This window comes from Dendrobates tinctorius, unplaced genomic scaffold (assembly GCF_039654945.1).
Source record: "Dendrobates tinctorius isolate UK_male_01 unplaced genomic scaffold, ASM3965494v1 ptg000007l, whole genome shotgun sequence".
Classification (NCBI taxonomy): Eukaryota; Metazoa; Chordata; class Amphibia; order Anura; family Dendrobatidae; genus Dendrobates; species Dendrobates tinctorius.
In genome coordinates, this window is record NW_027361675.1 from 46,127,798 (window position 1) to 46,147,157 (window position 19,360).

At 47.4% G+C, this 19,360-nt stretch overlaps 1 protein-coding gene across 4 annotated transcripts in view; it reads right to left on the reverse strand.

Moving 5' to 3' along the window:
* The window catches only part of SCML2 (Scm polycomb group protein like 2), a 163,840-nt gene that overhangs the window by 76,951 nt on the left and 67,529 nt on the right, over positions 1-19,360 (reverse strand). The window lies entirely within an intron of this gene.

Genomic DNA, 19,360 nt, shown 5'->3' on the forward strand with positions numbered 1-19,360 from the left:
CATGCTTTTAAAGCTACTCTGCAATAACTACTATTATTTTTTGTAAATAAAAAAATAATAATAATAATGGATGTCAGGCTGTGTCATCCGCTACTCCATCCGCTACTCCAACTAGCCAAAAAAAGAACAAGTCCATTGGCTACTGATCAGAGCACAGCAGCCATGGGAAAAACACAAATGCACAGGGCAGGACAACGTGCAAAAAAAAGTGAGTAAAAAATACAATTGGGAGTAGGAGGGATGAGGACTGGAACAGAGACTGGGGAACTGCTGCTGCTGTGATCACAGATCATTCACAGCAGCCATCACACAGCGCATATCGCTGGACACACAAGAGGAGATCAGATCGCAGGAGGATCTCACTGGCCACCAATGAATTTCTCTTTCCCTCAGGTACACAGGGGGGTTATACAACCTTTCTGTGTGCCAACTCTAAGGTAAAGATGGTGTGTAGAGTGGTGATTACTATTTTAGATTAACCCCTCTTGCGCTGATTGGTCAATAACTAATCAGGGAGAGGTGACGTGGCAATTACCCCACTCATTGTGACTGCTTTGTTCGGGGTGGTCTCAGACATATTAACTCTGTCACAGCGCGATGCAATGCGGTGACTGGAAATAGCGGAGCTTTGCGGGAATGTAGCTGCCGCGAAGGGTTTAAAGATGCTTCTGTAAAGATGATGTGCCTGTTAGGCTATGTGGACACGGTGCGTTTTTTCCGCACGGAGATGGGCCAAAAACGCTATGGAAACCTTAATGTCACGTGCCCCGTCCTGTGTGACACGGCCAGCAGGCCCCTAACTAATACAACAGGACACGGCACGTGTAATTGTCCAGTGTGACGCGACCCGCAGGCCTGTAACTAATACAACATGACACAGGGGATAGGGAAACATTTACAACAGTGGGCCCCGCGATAGGGAACGGGGTACGTGGAGACCTCCTGCACTCCCCTGAGTCATTGTCCCTAACACTCCTAATGTTACCTATACAGGCTCCTCACCTGTCGCCGATCAGGATACCAGTCACCCTAGCACACCGTACACCTATTCCTTACTAGGGAGCAGGGTGGTGCAGGCACTGGCCCCACCGCTGTACTAACACCAACATGCGGAAAAGTGACAAACAGGGAAACACTTAGCTTTGCTCTGATGCACTTGCTCCAACACCTGAGTGCATCTTTCTCCCACCGTGTCCAACACCTGGGTGCAGCTGTCCAGCAACGGAGTCCAGCACCTGAGTGCAGCTGTCCAGCAACGGAGTCCAGCACCTGAGTGCAGCTTCCAGCAAAAGAGTCCAGCAACTGAGTGCAGCTCTACACCATAGCTGCCACTCCACCTAGCTTTGCAAGAATTCTTCACTGACACCATAGCTGCCACTCCAGGACTCTGACTGAGCTGTCCTGGACTCTCCTCAGCTCCTTCCTTCACCCAGCATGGTTGGAAAAGCCCAACAATATCACCAACATCAGTGAGCACAACTGACACACCTTTATTGAGTACACACACCTGATAGTGATTCCCGTGCAATTACACTAACCACCACCGGGGGCAAAACTATCTCTAAAAACACCAGTGCAATGACCATACTGGCCACAGGAGCAAAACTATCTCTAAGCACACAACTTAGAGAGGAAAAAAAAAAAAAGGTTACCAGTGCTCTTATCTGACATGATCCCGCATGGATCATGACACTTATGCAAGCTAATTCAATGACAATCTGGAAGTGTTGTGCACATGATCAGTAAATGACAATCTGGAAGTGTTGTGCACATGATCAGTAAATTTCCTTAGAGTATTTGTAGTGCATTTTTTTCTGCAGCATTCAATTCTTTGTGCGGATTTGTAGTGTTTTTCACACATTGACTTCAATTCAGTCAGTCAAATCAGCAGCAAAAATGCAGGTTTAAAAATGTTTGTAGATATGCTGAGTGTTTGTTTGCGTTTTTAAGGGCTTCCTATGGTGTCATCTGTGTGACAGCGTGGGAAACTCAAGCGCGGTGGTTCTCATCAGCGGTAAGGCTACCGCCGATAAGACAGTCAGTCAGGGCGCCGCAGGGTCATGTTGTCAGATGTCAGTGTGACCCTGCAGCTGTGACCCGCGGTAAAACGCTTACAGCAGATCAGCAGTTGTGGGCTGATGAGATTACTACTCCTCCCATCAGCCTACGTCTGCTGTGATTGATAACAGTGATGGCAGGAGCTGCTGATGGGAGACGAAGGCTCTCGTCAGCCAGCGCCTGTGCTTACACTTAAAAATAAAAAAATTACCGGCAAATAAAAATAATTACATACATATTCAAACAAAATAAAAAACACATCATAGTCACCTTAATACTCAATCCCCGATGCCCATGTCTCCTAGAAAAAAAATAGACAATAAACCACCATATACTCCCCTGACCGCAGTAGTCCACGTAAGGCCGGGATCACACTACCGTGTGCGCTGAGAAACACTTGCACAAGTCTCTCGCATCAACTCCCGGAACTGCCTCCAACACTCAGGACCGGAGCTGCGCTTGCATAGAAATACATAGTGTGATCCGGCCTAATCCTGAGTGTCCCATGGCGATCTCACATGTAGAACACTCACATTGGGAGATGTAACTGCTCTACCTGGCGGCCGATTATGCACTGACAGGAGGAAAAATGGCTCCTGCAGTGTATCACTGAGATGTCGTAAGAAAGTTCACCAGCTCATCAGCTCCGGTGCTCTCAGTTACAGCACCAGCGCAGCATGAGAATTTTCTCATGCAGCAGTGGTACAGAAAGGGAGATCACTGGAGCTGATCAGCTGATGAACTCTCTCACGGCAGCTCAGTGTTTTACACTGCAGGAGTGATTACCTCCTGTGTGAGTGTATAGCTGGCTGTCTTTGAGAGCAGTCACATCAGTGACTGCTCTCAAAGTCATCAGGATCCTCGTGGGACATTATGAATTATCTTCTCTGCAGACAGGTGAGGAATATTGTGGTTTATTTTATTTTCGTTGCAGGAGACACCAGCTTTAGTGGTAAGGCGTTCGGGGAGTATGGTTTAATTTAGATTTAGAAAGGACTTTATTCTGGGAGTGTGTGTTTCTATAATTTCACTATGGGGTTAGTAATGGGGGGCCTGTTTCACCCTTCATCTGTGGTTGCTGGTTTGGCAGTGTGGAGGTCATATCTGAAATGTCCATGTCCAAACCTGGTCGGCCTTTATCTGCGCTCGCCTTTTCTGGCGCCATGGGAGTGATTCAGAAACGCTTCAGGCACATTTTGCATTTAATATAGTCTTGCTTTAAATACATTTAGGAGGCCGAAATGGCACAGCGAATTTAAAAAAAGTAGAGTAGGACTACCCCATATAAGAATGCCGTGACGTGGCGGAGTGGCTCAAAGAATTGATCAATTGTTTGCTAAATGTCTCATTTCAAAGTACAGTTAGGTATCAATATGTGCATATGCACTTTATGTATTGCATTCTGACCATAAGCAGCGCTGGCTTCTCCCCTTTTTAATTTGGTGCTTTATAGACACCTCTACATTACCAACCTCGGAGCTTGATGTCACTTGACATCAAACCCCCCCAACCATCACCCCACTTGCCACCACTACAGGGCAAGTGGGAAGAGCAAGGGTAAGCGCCAGATATGGCACAACTTATCAGCTGAGAGCTGATGTTTTTAGTCTGGGAGGGGGCCAATATCCATGGCCCCTTCTAAGGCTATTAATATTATTCCGCAGCTGTCTGCCTAGCCTTTGCTGCTGGTTAGATTTCATAGGGGGACCCTATGTCAATTTTTTCTGGGGTCCCCCTATAAACTAGATAGTAAAGGCTACGCAAACAGCTGTGAGCTGATAGTAATAGCCTGGGAACCTTTATGGCTATTGGCTTCTTCCCTGAATATTAACATCAGCCCTCAGTAGTCTACTTTCCCTCTGCTGGTTACAAAAATTATGCGGGAGCCTACGCAATTTTTATCTTCTTTAAATTAAGAGTTAATGTTTGGCTACAGCTTATGTAAGTTCATTCTGTTAACGCTCCTACATAGGCAGGTAATGTGTGTGTGTTTACTTACCGACTTAGTAATGAGGGTGTTGGGCTAACACCTTTTCATTACTAAGCCTAGGGCTTGGTGTCAATGACAGCTGCTGACACCAAGCCCTAATCAATCCCATTACTCAGATGCTACTGCATCAGAATGAAAAAGGTGGTGTTGAACCAAGAAATTTCATAACAAAACTTTAAAAAAAAAAATTTTTATTTAGCTCAAAAAAAGTCTTCATTGCTCTACAAAAACGCATGCAAAAAAACGCATACAAAACGTTGGCAAGAGATGCAGAAACCTTGCAGAAATTTCTGCAAGCAAATACTCAAGGTGCGCACATAGCCTTACAGTTTACCCAGCCCTATATGCCACCACACCCCAACCTGGACTAGTATTGATGGTCTTCCTGAAAGAGAGGTCATTCATTTTAAAACTAAAAAAGTCATTTAATACCTACTATATGGTTAGAGGACTTATCCACTACTGTACAAGAATCATAGAGTTGTAAGGGACCTCCTGGGCCATCTGGTCCAACCCCCTGCTCAAAGCATGATTTGCTAAATCATCCCAGACAGATGTCTGTCCAGCCTCTGTTTGAAGACTTCTATTGAAGGAGAACTCACCACCTCTCGTGGCAGCCTGTTCCACTCATTGATCACTCTGTCAAAAAGTTTTTTCTAATATCTAATTCGTGTCTCCTCCCATTCAGTTTCATCCCATACAACTCCTATTAATTGCCACAGAGTGCTTCACAAATTAAACAAAATAAATAAAAAAAAAATCCAGTGCCCCTTCTCTGCTCTGTGCCATATCCTTCACCAGTCTATTGACACAAACATTGTCAGGAGACTGCTGTAGCCAATTAGCGACCACTGATCGATTGCAGTCTTCACTATTCTGTACAGTGTTTCTTCTGTTCTGGCGGAATAGGCAATGCTACAGCATTAATAAAGACTCATCTAGTAATACTCATCCCTTTTAACTTATGATGTAATAACAATATGATCATAAAAATCTACATTTAGTATCCCTGTATTAAGGCTGAACTATATTATTTTTTAGAATATGTTTTTCCATTATTGAAAATACAAACATAATATAGACCCATTTACAGACATAGATTTCTGACACCACCTTCCCGACATGCGCCGTACACATACTGCTCTGTAGGAGCTGTGTTCCCACAAACAGCAGTATATGTTCCACGTGGCGATTGCACAGCCTCACGCTGAGCCCTGCAACGATCAGATACGGGTGTCAACTCTATACGAGAGCTGACACCCTGCAGCAACATCCACGATCAATGCTAGAACCGATCACAGGCATTTAACCCCTCTGATGCTGCTGTCAGTAGCGACAGCAACATCGAGGAGCATCGTGCAGGGAGTGGGCTCACTGAGCGCTTCCGTCAGGATAACGCGATGCAATCGCGTTGTCCTAATAGTCTCCATGGAGACCCCCGGCCGCAAGATGGCCACGGGGTCCTTCAGGGAAGGTGGTGTGTCAGTGCCTGGTCAGACGACATTCTGATGATCTGCAGTGCAGAAGCATTACAGAGTATCAGATCAGCGATCTGATAATGTACAGTAATGTCCCTTCCTGGGACAACGTAAAAAGAATTTTACAAAAAATTATTAAAAAGTGTTAAAACATGGATTTTTGTGATAAACTCACCGTAAAATCCATTTCTCCGAGACACTCATTGGGGGACACAGGTCTGTGGGTGTATGCTACTGCCGCCAGGAGGCTGACACTAAGTGAATGAAAAAAAGGCTAGCTCCTCCTCCGCAGTATACACCCTCGCCTCGTTTGCAGCGGAATCAGTTCAGTGCAAAAGCAGTAAAAGATCTACAAGATAAAATCAGCCTCAATGCAGGTAACAATATGTCTAGAAAAAAACCCACCTGGTAGCATAAATTCCTGTTAATAAACAAAAAGGAGCCAATTGGCTAGCAGGGTGGGTGCTGTGTCCCCCAATGAGCGTCTCGGAGAAAAGGATTTTACGGTGAGTTTATCACAAAAATCCATGTTTCTCCTTCGCCTCATTGGGGGACACAGGACTGTGGGACGTCCTAAAGCAGTCCCTGGGTGGGAAATCGACTCAAAGGTCCAAGCTATACGCACCTCCTGTCTAAAGGTGCACCACGGCTGCTTGGAGAATCCTTCTACTCAGGCTCACGTATGCTGAAGCCTGAGTATGGATATTGTCATGCTTCCAGAATGTGTGCAGACTGGAGCAGGCTGCCACTTTGCCGACGTGCTTGATCAAAGCCTGGTGCCGAAGAGCCCAAGAGGCGACCACCGCCCGAGGGGAGTGTGCCCTGATCCCGCTGGAACAGGTGCGCTTCTGATGCGGTAAGACTCCTGCACAGCCACTCGAGTCCACCTGGTTACGGTCGATCCTGAGGCCGCGAGTCTATTCCTGCGATCCTCGGGGAGTACGAATGGCGTGCCTGTCCAACGAAAGGGTGTCGTCCGTGACACGTACCTCGTGAGAGCTCTAACGTATGAAGAGCCTCTTCCACCCGGTGTACCGGTGCTGGTCAGAAAGGGCAAGATAACATCCTCAATAAAGAAAGGTGAAAAAAACGACCCTTGGCAGAAAAAATAAAAAAAAGAGGAGTCAGCTTGAGAACCACTCTATCGCTGTGGAAAAAAACAGGTACAGAGCTTCGACAGGATAGAGCCGCCAGCTCCAAGACCTGCTTAATTGACATTATAGCCACAAGGAACCCACCATCCAGGAAAGGTATGACAAAGAGACACACTGTAGTGGTTCGAACGGAGCGCCCCGCAGACCGATTAGGATCTGGTTAAGGACCCCAAGCATCCACAGGGACCCTATAGGGGGGTGTCAGGCGGGAGACCCCCTGGCTGAGGGTCTTTACGTGCAGATTGGTAGCAATCCTCCGCTGGAAAAAAGGGGCGGATAAAAAAAAAAAAAAAACAACTGTCTCCTGAGGGATCTTGGAGCTAAACCAGAGTCTAGTCTAGACTGGAGAAGAGCTACAAATGTTAAGAATGGAGAATCCCAGTGGAGGATGACCGGGGTCCTACATTGTGAGAAGAAAACTTCCCAGTCGTTGTGGTAAACACGTGCTGAGGCGGGCTCCCGGGCCCTAACCATCGCAGCCTCCCCCCTCCAGCCGAGCTCGGCCTGGGCCAGGATCCAAGATTCAACAGCAAAGCCGCCAAACACTAGGCCTCTGGGTTCCGGTAGATCAGGCCCTGGGAAGGTAGGACTGGGGCTCTGGCAGCCACCAGTGGATGTCGACGAATAGTTACACTAAATCTGCGTAACCTGTCCGACGAGGCCAATCTGGGGCCATCAGTATTACTGGACCCCGCTATGCCTTGAACTTCCTGAAACCCTCGGATGCAGCGGACGTGGAGGACACAGGTACGAAAGATGAAAACTGGTTCCGCTTAAGGACCAACGCGTCCACAGCAATTGTCTGTGGGCCCCGGGACCAAGCAACAATCCTAGGCACCTTGGCTTTTAGCCTGGAAGTCATCAGGTCTACCTCTGGGGTTCCCCAATGTTGGAAAAACTGTTGGGAACTCGGGATGGAGTGACCATACCCCGGTCGCGAGACCCCGCCGGTTGAGAAAGGATCGCCGCCCAGTTCTCCACTCCCAGACTGTGAACTGCCAATCACAGAGTGACCTTTCTCGGCTCCGCAAAGGATATGCTTTGCCTCGAGCATGATCGTCCTGCTGGGGCTGTCTCTCTTGATGGTTTATGTAAGCCCCTGCCGTGGCATTGTCTGATTGAATTCGGACAGGGCGTCCTCCAGGAGATGATGAAAGTGCTAGCCGAAACGTCTGAATCTCTAAAAGGTTGATCGAGAGGCGCGATTCCCGAGGTGACAACATCCTTGGGCTGTGTGGTGACGAATTACTGCTCCCCATCTGAGGAGACTGGCGTCGGTCGTGACCATCAATCAATGGTTTGCAGAAGAAGACTTTCCCTGCAGCAGGGAGGGACTTATCGTCCACCAGCTGGGAGCCTGTCTGACCGATGCAGACAATCGGCACTGGTGGTCGGAGAAAAAACGGGATTCTTGTCCCAGGATACCAAGAGGGCGTGCTGCAAGGGACAAAGGTGGGGCTGGGCAAATGGAACGGCCTCTATTGCTGCCACCTTTTTCCCTAATGCCTTCCCTTCATGCCAACCCGGATGGTACAGGAGACCGGCTGGAGAAGTGCCCAGGCTACCCACTGGAGTGCTTTCCGACCCTCGGGACGAGTCGAAGATCATCCCTAGAAGGGAAATTGTGCGAGCTGGAATAGGGGACAAACCTCAGAACTTCAAATTCACCAGCCACTCTAGGTGGAGACGTGTATCCAGCGTGAAGTTGATGCTCTCCTCGTAAGACTGAAAAGATGGGCTCTTGACCAGGAGGTCGTCCAGATAATGCCAAATGATTATGCCCCGGGCATGCAGGATGGACATGATGGCCGACATGACCCCTGAGAATACCCTGGGGACGATGGCTAGTCCGAAGGGTAAGACTGTGATGCAGGTTGCTGATGGCAACTGTAAGAGCCCTTGATGCCAGGAAAAAATGGGAATGCACCGGTAGGCGCCCTGGGCATCGATAGCTGCCGAATATTCCCTTTGTCACGGCAGATATGATCGGATTCCCTCCGGAAAAAAAAATATATATATATATATATATATATATATATATATATATATATATATATATATATATATATATATATATATATTTTTTTTATAATCTTTCCTCTCTTTGGGGACCACAAGCAGGTTGGAGTAGAAATCCTGAAATTTCTCCTTTTGGGGGTGGCTGGTAAATACTATCTTGTACCCTGAAGGCACCAGCTCTCCTACCCACGCGTCGTATACGATGGTGAGCCAGATGTCACGCAACCAGAGCAGGCCCCGGCCTACCCTGCAGGTGTAGACCGGAAGTTTCTCCAGTCATTCAGCCGTGAACCTGTGGGGCTTTGATCCCCCTGATCTTGGCTGGATAGAGCACATCCTCCCCAATGGGTTGGTCCTATATGAGATCTGATGATCTCTGCCCTGAAAGGGCCGACCTGAACAGGCGGTCGAAACCATGTTTGAAACTGGTGACGAAAAGACTGCTTAGCCCCCTGTTGTGGGAGAAAGTTGCTTTTCCCCCCTGTGGTGTTGGAGATAAGCTGATCTAGCTTCTCACTGAACTCTCTGCTGCCTTGATAGGGCAAAGAAGTTAGGGATTTGTTGGGAGTCAGGCAGGCTCGCCATGTTTTCAGCCATAGGGCTCCCCTAATGCAAATCGCATTGCAGCAGCCAGTGCTGCGTGTAAGCTGAATCCAAGGATGTGTTAAGGTACTGTCACACTAAGCAATATCGCTATAACTTGTGACGTTATAGCGATATTGCTAGCGATATCGCTGTGTCTGATACTTACCTGCTACCGGCTCCCCCGCTGGTTATTGCTGATCGCGCGAGAACGTCCAGGACAGCTTCTCGTCGTCAGCTTCCTGCGGCGCTTCCTGTGGAGAGACGAGCGTGGAGCCGGGCGGGAGGACGCAGGATCGCCTAGTGTGACAGGTAAGTAACGACCCCCGACCCCTGCGATGTCGCTGGTGAGATCTGCCTGTGTGGCAGCTCACTAGCGACCACTTAGCGATGTACCAGCGATCCTGACCGCATCATATCGCTGGTCGGGATCGCTGGTACATCGTTAAGTGTGACAGTACCTTTAGGCTACTTTCACACTAGCGTCGGCCGATGCACTGCGTAGTGCCGACGTATCGTCGCACGCTGTGAAAGTTTTGCACAACGGGGGCAGCGGATGCAGTTTTTCAACGCATCCGCTGCCCCATTGTAATGTTCAGGGAGGAGAGGGTGGATGCGACGTGTGGCCATACATCGCAATGCGACGCTAATGCAAGTCTATGGAGGAAAAACGCATCCTGCGGGCAACTTTGCAGGATGCGTTTTTTCGCCAAAACGACGCATTGCGACGTCCGTCGGCCGACGCTAGTGTGAAAGTAGCCTTAATTGAACTAGCCTCCCAAGGCTTATCTGATTCGCAATCTCAGCTACCTCCGACAGTAGGCACAGGCTCTGCAAAGCTGTATTTGATGACTCTGACCAGAAATCATGGCCTTGGCTACCTAAGTTACCGTGCAAGCGGGAGAGAGGTCTGATCCTGAGGCCTCAAACACCAAGCGAGCCCGGCTCTCTATTGAGACGGTCAGTGGGATCCTTATCAGAAGACCCGTTAGGTAGGGATAATCGGGTTCTTGACACCAACTGCAATATGGGTGGGTCTACTGATGGGGGCTCTGCCCACCCATCACGGAGTTCAGAGGCAGACTGTTATCTTGCATCCAGTGCCCTCTGTCATTGCCTCTGTCCTCACACTCTGGGAGAGTCTACCGACTGGCCCATTTGCCTGACACCATATGACCTGAGGTCAAGGTGGACTCCTCGCCAATACTCAGGGCTTGGTTGATGGCCTCACTAAGCCTTACAACTGATTCCTGGTACCTAGGTGCATCCAAATTGAGGGGCCCCTCGGAATCGTAATTCGAGTTTTGCTTGCTGTCACCCCCTGGAACATGGGAGCGAGAAGCAGAGCTCATGGACTCTGAGGTACCAGTCGGGCTGGGCTACGCTGTGTGGGTTCATTTCCCCCCTCATGTCTGCGTAGAGTAAGGGCGGCCCCTGCAGGCCGGAGGCTCCTGTAAGGTCGAGGATATCTCCAAGACAGGCGAGCCACTGTCCCTGCCCCTATCTGGGGCCTGAAGGGACTTGATTGTGCCATAAACTGCGGCAAAGATAGAGCCCATTCCGCGGTCGCAGGGGAGGGCTCCTGGGCGCGTTAGGGATCGCAGGCCTCGCATACTGATAGCTCTGCCTGCGGAAAAGAATGGACCAACCGGTGGTGCGTACGGCAATAGCACTGTATGAGCTTGAACCTGTTTCATGGCCAGTGACCAGGGGCGTAACTAGAACTGATTGGGCCCCATAGCAAACTTTTAAACGGGGCCCCCTCAAAGACACGCCCCCTCAAAGACACACCCCACCAGGAACTACATTTCCCAGAGGTCCATGCGGCAGGCAGCTCAGCAGAGAGCTAATAGACAGCGAGGGCTCAGGGAAGGGGCGGGACTGAACTAGTCTGGAGCAATACACTCTGTGACTGGCTGCAGGCAGGGAGGCGGGCCCAATATGTGCTTCGCTCCGCACAGCAGGTAAAGAAATGCAGCGTAGGCTGCGAAATCATAGTATACATTTTTTTCCGCCGGGGCCCCGGATCCCCTACACCAGTGGTCCCCAACCTTTTTGCACCAGGGACCGGCTTCAAGCAAGACCATTCTTCCTTGGCCCGGCAGGGCGGGGGATGGAGCTGTGAAAGGGGTGGGGCTTTGGTCATAAGGGGGCGGGGCTATGGACGTGGTTGTAGTTTAGCAGTGCATACTTATCAATTAAATATAACATTTATAATGTGACTCAACTCACCATAGGTTTTGAATGAGTGGGAGCACCTGGCTTTTTTCTTTGTTTCAATGGGAGCACTGGGCTACTTCTACTGATGACCGTCACTTCTAATGATGATTGGAACCTACAAGGAAATGGAGCATTGAGCACTTAAGAAAAATTGTACTGGAGTACTGTACATGCTGATTATTCTCTAATCATCAGAAAATGTATGTGTGGTTCCCCCCGTCCTGTCCAGCTCTGTGTGGCTTCCCCTGTTGTATGCACGGCTCCCCTGTTCCACCCTTGTATACATGGCTCCACTCCCACCCTCCCATCCTGTATACATGGCTCTGCTCCCACTCTCCCATCCTGTATACATGGCTCTGCTCCCACTCTCCCATCCTGTATACATGGCTCTGCTCCCACTCTCCCTTCCTGTATACATGGCTCTGCTCCCACTCTCCCTTCCTGTATACATGGCTATGCTCCCACTCTCCCTTCCTGTATACATGGCTCTGCTCCCACTCTCCCATCCTGTATGCATGGCTCTGCTCCCACTCTCCCATCCTGTATGCATGGCTCCGCTCCTACTCTCCCATCCTGTATACATGGCTCCGCTCTCACCCTCCCATCCCGTATACATGGCTGTGCTCCCACCCTCCCATCCTGTATACATGGCTCCCCTGTCCCATCCTGTATGCATGGCTCCGCTCCCACCCTCCCTTGTATATATGGCTCTGCTTCCACTCTCCCTCCCTTGTATATATGGCTCTGCTCCCACTGTCCCTCCCTTGTATAAATGGCTCTGCTCCCACTCTACCTCCCTTGTATACATGGCTCTGCTCCCACTCTAAGTCCCTTGTATACATGGCTCTGCTCCCACTCTCCCTCCCTTATATACAGTGGGGCAAAAAAGTATTTAGTCAGTCAGCAATAGTGCAAGTTCCACCACTTAAAAAGATGAGAGGCGTCTGTAATTTACATCATAGGTAGACCTCAACTATGGGAGACAAACTGAGAAAAAAAAATCCAGAAAATCACATTGTCTGTTTTTTTTTTCATTTTATTTGCATATTATGGTGGAAAATAAGTATTTGGTCAGAAACAAAATTTCATCTCAATACTTTGTGATATATCCTTTGTTGGCAATGACAGAGGTCAAACGTTTTCTGTAAGTCTTCACAAGGTTGCCACACACTGTTGTTGGTATGTTGGCCCATTCCTCCATGCAGATCTCCTCTAGAGCAGTGATGTTTTTGGCTTTTCGCTTGGCAACACAGACTTTCAACTCCCTCCAAAGGTTTTCTATAGGGTTGAGATCTGGAGACTGGCTAGGCCACTCCAGGACCTTGAAATGCTTCTTACGAAGCCACTCCTTCGTTGCCCTGGCGGTGTGCTTTGGATCATTGTCATGTTGAAAGACCCAGCCACGTTTCATCTTCAATGCCCTTGCTGATGGAAGGAGGTTTGCACTCAAAATCTCACGATACATGGCCCCATTCATTCTTTCATGTACCCGGATCAGTCGTCCTGGCCCCTTTGCAGAGAAACAGCCCCAAAGCATGATGTTTCCACCACCATGCTTTACAGTAGGTATGGTGTTTGATGGATGCAACTCAGTATTCTTTTTCCTCCAAACACGACAAGTTGTGTTTCTACCAAACAGTTCCAGTTTGGTTTCATCAGACCATAGGACATTCTCCCAAAACTCCTCTGGATCATCCAAATGCTCTCTAGCAAACTTCAGACGGGCCCGGACATGTACAGGCTTAAGCAGTGGGACACGTCTGGCACTGCAGGATCTGAGTCCATGGTGGCGTAGTGTGTTACTTATGGTAGGCCTTGTTACATTGGTCCCAGCTCTCTGCTGTTCATTCACTAGGTCCCCCCGCGTGGTTCTGGGATTTTTGCTCACCGTTCTTGTGATCATTCTGACCCCACGGGGTGGGATTTTGCGTGGAGCACCAGATCGAGGGAGATTATCAGTGGTCTTGTATGTCTTCCATTTTCTAATTATTGCTCCCACAGTTGATTTCTTCACTCCAAGCTGGTTGGCTATTGCAGATTCAGTCTTCCCAGCCTGGTGCAGGACTACAATTTTGTTTCTGGTGTCCTTTGGTCTTCACCATAGTGGAGTTTGGAGTCAGACTGTTTGAGGGTGTGCACAGGTGTCTTTTTATACTGATAACAAGTTTAAACAGGTGCCATTACTACAGGTAATGAGTGGAGAAAAGAGGAGACTCTTAAAGAAGAAGTTACAGGTCTGTGAGAGCCAGAAATCTTGATTGCTTGTTTCTGACCAAATACTTATTTTCCACCATAATATGCAAATAAAATGAAAAAAAAACAGACAATGTGATTTTCTGGATTTTTTTTTCTCAGTTTGTCTCCCATAGTTGAGGTCTACCTATGATGTAAATTACAGACGCCTCTAATCTTTTTAAGTGGTGGAACTTGCACTATTGCTGACTGACAAAATACTTTTTTTCCCCACTGTATATGGCTCTGCTCCCACTCTCCCTCCCTTGTGTATATGGCTCTGCTTCCACTCTACCTCCCTTGTATATATGGCTCCGCTCCCACTCTCCCTCCCTTGTATATATGGCTCCACTTGGCTCCCCCATCATACTTACCCTCACATCGCTGAACTTCCCTCCTGTCGCTGAACTTCCCTCCCTGCATCTCGCGGCGCTTCAGCTTCTTCCTGTGCGGAGCAGTCACGTGCTACCGCTCATTAAGGTGCATGAATATGTACGCCACGCCTATGGGAGAGGAGTGGCGTCCATATTCATGACCTTAAAGGGGTTGTCCGGGCTTTTCACATAATCTCAGTACATATCTGGGCTGCAGAATTATGACAATAAGTAATTTACTTTCTGTCACTAGTTTGCACGGTTTTCTAGATATTCTGAACAGAACGTCCAAGGGGGGGGGTGTTATGGCATTGAAATGATAACTAGTCGTAACCTCCTACTCTACTCCAAACATGCTCTCTATAGCAACAACCCCACCCTCCATAGCTACAGGCCCTCCCCGTCCACATGAACAAGCTCTCATCACACAGTAACAAATCCTCCCCCTCTAGCAGCCTCACTGCAGAGAGCAGCTGCTCCTCCCCCAGACACAAGCTGAACAGTGATCTATGGAAAGTGAACCTAGTGAGGAGGGAAAATCGTCCTGTATTCTGGGCCACTCCATGATTACAATACATAACTCATTATCAGTAATTCCTTCCCTCACTGTCCCAGGCTGCTGGCAGCAGTGAGAACAGACTGTGTGATGGCCAGTGATGGGGGTCTGCAGCTTCTAATCTGCACAGAGGATGACAGTCACTGATGTAATCTGTTGTGTGACAAAGCCTCTGCTGTGTGAATGAGACAGCTCTGTGTCACTGATGTCTTCACACAGCAGCAGATTTGGTGTAGTGTATGTGTGAGCACTGTGTCTCTAATGACACAAATACTGATGGGAGCAGCCTGTCCCAGAATACAGGACGATTTTCCCTCCTCCTCACTAGTTTCACTTTCCATAGATCACTGTTCAGCGTGTGTCTGGGGGAGGAGCAGCTGGGTGGTCTGCTCTCTGCAGTGAGGCTGCTAGAGGGGTAGGATTTGTTACTGTGTGATGAGGGCTTCTTCATGTGGACGGGGAGGGCCTGTAGCTATGGAGGGTGGGGTTGTTGCTATAGAGGGCATGTTTGGAGTAGAGTAGGAGGTTACGACTAGTTCTCATTTCAATGCCATAACACCCCCCCCTTGGACGTTCTGTATTAGACAACCATAAACAACACCAACATAAAAACAATTAAAAGTCATAACACATGACAAATTGTACACTAGGCTCCTAATAAAGACAAAAAGACATCCCCCATATAACTAAGAAAATAGCTAGGCAGTTAAATGTAATATGAAAGTGGTACAAATAACCTAAAGAGAGCAGTGTGTAATTTGATGTAAAAATTGTGGTAAAAAAAACAACAATGTCAACATCCCCTATCACTAACAATTATGACAGTAGTACAGAATAATCACAATTCAATGTAATATAAATACCACTAATGAAGATAAGAGGACAAGCTGAAATAAAGCCAAGGTAAATAAGACCCATGTATTACATCATCTAACGATAGAGGCACAAAATGCTCTGCAAGAGATAAATAAAAAATACTGCCCGCAATGTCCTGATAACATTCTTACATATGGGGGAGCTTGTGGAGTGCCCTGCCCGACGCGTGTCGCCACCGCAAGGTGGCTTCGTCAGGAGCCTAGTGTACAATTTGTCATGTGTTATGACTTTTAATTGTTTTTATGTTGGTGTTGTTTATGGTTGTCCAATAAAATTTACTATACTGTTTTGGTGATCCCTGCTTGTTTTTGGTCAGTAGCTTTTCTACTTCTATACAGTATCTGTCTTTTGCTGACTGCAGGAGGATCCCAACATTTCATTTGGTGGTGCCCTCCTTTGTTTCACTACTGGATCTCGCTACATGTGACACTTACCTCCGACCCGGCTCCCCGCTGGACATCGCCGATCGCACGAGATCGTCCTGGTCCATTTCTCGTCGTCGGCTTCCTGCTTTCGCCGACGAGCGACTCCATGGACGCGGAAGGAAGTAGTCACCAGAGCTGCCGTCTGACATGTACTTAACGAACGCCGACCACTGCTGCATCGCTGGTAAGATCTGCCTGTTTGGCAGCTCACTAGCGACCATTAAGCGATGCACCAGCGATCCTGACCGGGTCGCATCGTTGTCGGAATCGCTGGTGCATCGCTAAATGTAACAGTACCTTAACTCTGCTGCCTCTGTTCAGGGACTTAATCTGGGGAAGACAAACTCCAAGAATTAAACTGGAAACTCTGCAAAGAGATAAAACAATTGGTGGCTTTGCAGTCCCAAATCCGTGGGTTTATTACATGGCAGCTCCTGCACATTCGTGGGTGGGATGACCCTGGAGGGGGGAGTTCAACATCTACTGCTCCAATCACATTTTTTATCATTCAGACTCTATGAAGCATTGGAGTCTCACAAATTTAACATACCCTCTTGTAGAACCCCAACTACGCTGTTAATACACAAACTTTGGGGTACGGTGAAGAAACTACAGGGTATACAAGGACTTTCACAATTTACATCATTGTGGGAAACGCCATGGCTCCCTAATCTATATAATTTGGAAGGGTTTAAAACTTGGAGTTTAAAAGGAGTAGAAAGATTTACACGTGTTTTAGTGGGAGATTTGTTCAAGGTGTCCTCACAAATACAGAATGAATATGGACTACACAACATGAAATTTTATAAGTATCTTCAATTACGACATGCTTATCAGGCAGAGGGTCTCGTCCTAAATAACGGAGTGTGTTATGAATGGGTCACCGAGGAGGATGGCAGGAACAGGCTAAGCCACCAGAAGACCAGAGAGGTTGGTAACTAAGCGGATTGCAGACCCCTGATCCTATCCGCACAACTAGCAGTAGCCATGGAGCGTTCCTACGATGCCCTAGACGCTTCGTCACAGCCGGAGGACTAACTAAGCCTAAAAACAGAAAGATTAAATCTAAACTGCCCCGGAGCAGATCCCCAAAGGAATAGACAGCCCCCAAACATATATTGTTGGTGAGACAAGATGAGACACAAACACAGGCAGAGAGCAGACTGAGCAAACGATGGGGCCCAAGCTGTCTAGGCAGGACAGGACATAAAAAGATACTGTCTGCAATCACGCACAAAACCCTGAAAAAGTCCAACACTTCTGATATACAAAAAACCTGAGATCACACGATCTCACCCCCGCTAGATCAGCACTCTGGTATAAACTGGCAGCAAGCAAAGAGATACTAACATAACAGGGAACTGAACAAGCTCCAACATATGAAGCAGGGCCCAGCGCTGCCGCCAGCAGGGAGCACGCTGAACCCTAGCAGCAAAGCAAAAAAAGACACAACCTGATTAGATGCAAAGAATTGTCAAAAGAATCACTGCTGAACATGCAGATCAGGCAGGGGACAAAAGAGCTCCAAATGCACACAGAAGAAAAAATCACCAGCAACCTTCAAGAGCAGCCAGCTCTATTATATGCTCACAGCCAGCAATCCCAGATTCCCAATTATCATCGTCAGGTGGAGAACCTCCATCCACCTGGCCAGCTCCACTACTCTCAGTAACCACCAGAGGGAGCAGAGGGAGCTTCGGCTCAGAAATCCAAGCAAGGGAGTTCACAACAGGAGTGCCTCAAAATGATATAATACAGAGAATAGCCAGCTCACATAACTCTGGGGAACCAATCTGATTATTTTATAGGCATCTGTTGTACCTTGTATTAACAAAACACCTCATACCGTCAAAAGAAAAATGGGAGGGCATGATAGGCTCTAATGAAGAGGTGCTGTGGTCTGAAATACTGTAAAGAGTTCCACAGTTGTCTTTGAGCGAGTCCCATAGATTCTCCAACTTACAGGTACTACACCAGTCATATAGAACACCCCGATTTCTCCACGATAAAGGGCTTAGACCAGACTCCCTATGTGATAGATGTAAAACATCACCGGCTAACATGCTTCATATGATGTTGACATGCTCCGCTTTGGAAACCTTCTGGAGGAATGTAATAGCGATCATTAATAGAACATACTCAGCTGATCCAGATCCCTCACCATTAGTACGTATACTGGGATATATTGAAGATCTGAGCACTGACGAATATGGCAAAATGGCGGAAGCACGCATGTTATACATGGCCAGGAAACGGATAGCCCAACACTGATTATCAGAGCAGGCGCCCACAGCGACAGAATTTATAAATAAGATTAATTGGTTATTAAATGTGGAAAAAAAATATATATTTGAAAAAATATGGGCTCCATGGATTGATGGCTCCAGCCTAGCATCCAGAGACCTGCAAAGATTTTGACTAGGACTTTTTGATTTATGTTTAGATTCAATTTAAAGACATGATAGGTGCTATATCTCACATTGGGCAGCTATAGACACATATATAGTCAATACAAAAAAAGAAGAAAGGCTTGCTGCTCTCACCACGATGAGAAGGATGATATCAAAGTTGTTTTTATTTAATCTGTATGATAAACTTTGATGAGGACATGCAGGTTTAGGAGGCTTGCGGGAAGTATATTGACTATAGTATTATTATTCCTTTGCTGAGCACCGAACCCCAGTTGAATATGCTGTGTATACATTTAGTTTACTTAAAGGATCCGGCATTAAATGCAAAGTGTGAATAAGACCATTCTGGTGCAGTTCACTTTTTTCTCTTTTCAAAGACTATAGAAACGTATATAACTGTTCCAAATCAAGATTTAGATTCCCCATTAACAATGTTATGACAGTGATTATTCATAGTGTAAGCTTTCTAATCTGCTGTGGACAGTACTGCGAAACATTTATCTCAAAATGGTATGTATGACATGTTGTGGGGGAAGGCGTAGAAGAGGGACTGGGTCCCTTTCTTGGTTGAGTTGTTTTTTTTGCTGTTGTCTCACAAAAAGCATTTTAAGAAAAATATTTGGTTTAAAAAAGAAACAAAAACTCTGCTGCCTCATTATATAGTGAATGGATCCCTTGGGGGTTTCATCTGAATCGTCACTCGGAGATTTAGATGGAAACCCCAAACGTTATGTAAAATGTTCCCAATAAAAGCTTAAACCTAATTCCACAAAAAAGCAAGTCCCCACTCAGGTCCGTCATCTCTCAACGGAAATATAGGGGGCTTCCATGTTACTGGAAGCACAAAGGCTCTGGAAAAGTAAAATGGCTCCTCGCCCTTCAAACGAAATTCAGGAAATTCCCGCCTAATTTACAGGAGGGTGTCTCCAGGAGCGTGTCTCCAGAAGCGTGAGTTGGGCATAGCGTACTGGTGACAGCAACATAC